This window comes from Salvelinus sp. IW2-2015, linkage group LG31, assembly GCF_002910315.2.
Source record: "Salvelinus sp. IW2-2015 linkage group LG31, ASM291031v2, whole genome shotgun sequence".
NCBI classification, from domain to species: domain Eukaryota; kingdom Metazoa; phylum Chordata; class Actinopteri; order Salmoniformes; family Salmonidae; genus Salvelinus; species Salvelinus sp. IW2-2015.
The window spans coordinates 25,062,391-25,065,162 of record NC_036870.1 but is presented as its reverse complement, the minus strand read 5'-3'; positions in this window follow the sequence as shown (position 1 = coordinate 25,065,162).

Sequence of the window (2,772 nt, the reverse complement as noted above, 5' to 3'; positions counted from 1 at the left end):
TCTATCACAGTGCACCCGTTTTGTCACCAAAGCCACATATACCACCCACCACTGCAACCTGTATGCTCTTGTTGGCTGGCCCTCGCTTCATATTCGTCGCCAAACCCACTGGCTCCAGGTCATCTATAAGTCTTTGCTAGGTAAAGCCCCGCCTTATCTCAGCTCACTGGTCACCATAGCAGCACCCACCCGTAGCACACGCTCCAGCAGGTATATTTCACTGGTCACCCCTAAAGCCATTTTCCTCCTTTGGCCGCCTTTCCTTCCAGTTCTCTGCTGCCAATGACGGGAACAAATTGCAAAATCACTGACGCTGGAGACTCATATCTCCCTCACTAACTTTAAGCACCAGTTGTCAGAGCAGCTCACAGATCACTGCACCTGTACGTAGCCCATTTGTAAATAGCCCATTCAACTACCTCATCCCCATACTGTTATTTTTTGTTGTTGCTCCTTTGCACCCCAGCATCTCTACTTGCACATTTATCTTCTGCACATCTATCACTCCAGTGTTTATATTGCTAAATTCTAATTATTTCGCCACTATGGCCTATTTATTGCCTTACCTCCCTTATCTTACCTCATTTGCACACACTGTACATAGACTTTTTTTCTGTTGTGTTATTGACTGTATGTTTGCTTATTCCATGTGTAACTCTGTGTTGTTGTTTGTGTCGCATTGCTTTGCTTTATCTTGGCAAGGTCGCAGTTGTAAATGAGAACTTGTTCTCAACTAGCCTACCTGGTTAAATAAAGGTGAAATTGTAAAAAATGTAAAATATACTGCATTACCTTTGACCCAAGCCCAATGGCCGCTGTTCAAAAGTAGTGCACAATATAGGGAATAGGGTGCCATTTGGGATTCATACACAGTCTGGAGCTGGACTTAGTAATTGTAAATGTAAATGTCACATTTACATAACTATTCAGACCCTTTACTCAGTACTTTGTTGAAGCACCTTTGGCAACAATTACAGCCTTGAGTCTTCTTGCGTATGACTACAAGCTTGGCACACTTGTATATGGGGAGTTTATCCCATTCTCCTCTGCAGATCCTCTCAAGCTCTCTGTCTGGATTGGCAGCGTTGCAGCACAGCTATTTTCCAGAGATGTTAGATCGGGTTCAAACGCTTGGCACGCTTGACGCTTGGCATTCAGGCCAAAGAGTTCAATCTTGGTTTCATCGGACGAGATAATCTTGTTTCTCATGGTCTGAGAGTCCTTTAGGTGCCTTTTGGCAATCTCCAAGCGGGCTGTCATGTGCCATTTACTGAGGAGTGACTTCAGTCTGACCACTCTACCATAAAGGCCGGATTAGTGGAGTGTTGCAGAGATGGTTGTCCTTCTGGAAGGTTCTCCCATCTCCACAGAGAAAATATGGAGCTCTGTCAGAGTGACCATCGGGTTCTTGGTCACCTCCCTGACTAATGCCCCTCTCCCCTGATTGCTCAGTTTGGCCGGGCGGCCAGCTCTAAGAAGAGTCTTGTTGGTTCCAAACTTCTTCCATTTAAGAATGATGGAGGCCACTATGCTCTTGGGGAGCTTCAATGCTGTAGAAATGTTTTGGTACCCTTCCCCAGATCTGTGCCTCGACACAATCCTGTCTCGGGGCTCTACGGACAATTCCTTCGACTTCATGGCTTGGTTTTATCTCTGACATACACTGTCAACTGTGGGACCTTATATAGACAGGTGTGTGTCTTTCCAAATCATGTCCAATCAATAGAATTTACCACAGGTGGTATCCAATCAAGTTGTAGAAACATCTCAAGAATGATCAATGGAAACAGGATGCACCTGAGCTCAATTTTGAGTCTCATAGCAAAGGGTCTTAAACTTACGTAAATAAGGTATTTCTGTTTTTGATTTTGTATTCATTTGCAAAAAAAAATCAAAACCTGTTTTCACTTTGTCATTATATGTAGATTGTGTTGTTTGTGTCACACTGCTTTGCTCTATCTTGGCCAGGTCGCAGTTGTAAATGAGAACTTGTTCTCAACTGGCCTACCTGGTTAAATAAAGGTGTTATAAAAAATAAAAAAATTGATGAGGAAAAACATTTATTTAATACATTTTAGAATAAGGCTGTAACGTAACTGTAACGACGTTCGTCTGAGGAAGAAGGAGAGGACCAAGGTGCAGTGTGGTACGTGTTCATGACTTTTAATAACACTGAACACTAGAACAAAAAATAACAAAACGAAACAGTCCTGTCTGGTGCAGACACAAAACAGAAAACAACTACCCACAAAACACAGGTTGGAACAGGCTACCTAAGTATGGTTCTCAATCAGAGACAACGATAGACAGCTGCCTCTGATTGAGAACCATACCAGGCCAAACACATAGAAATAGACAACATAGAACAAAAACATAGAATGCCCACCCCAACTCACACCCTGACCAACCAAAATAGAGATATAAAAAGGATCTCTAAGGTCAGGGCGTGACAGTAACAAAATGTGGAAAAAGTGAAGGGGTCTGAATTCTTTCCAAAGGCACTATGTGACATTGCTACATAGCCTACAAGGATAGGCCATTACATTCAACATTTTAATAAAACAACAGTTTAATGACAGTTTTTATGAGCGTGCTCCATTAAAAAAGCCTCACCGGTAGCCTACACATCTTCCATAGACTGTCACATATCCCTGCTCCTCTCTCGCACCTCCCCCAACAAGCAGAGCGCAGGGCACCGGCTCCCCACACCCCACCCCCCAACAAAGCAATCGCAGGGCACCCGGCTCCCACCCCCCCAACAAGCAGAGCGCA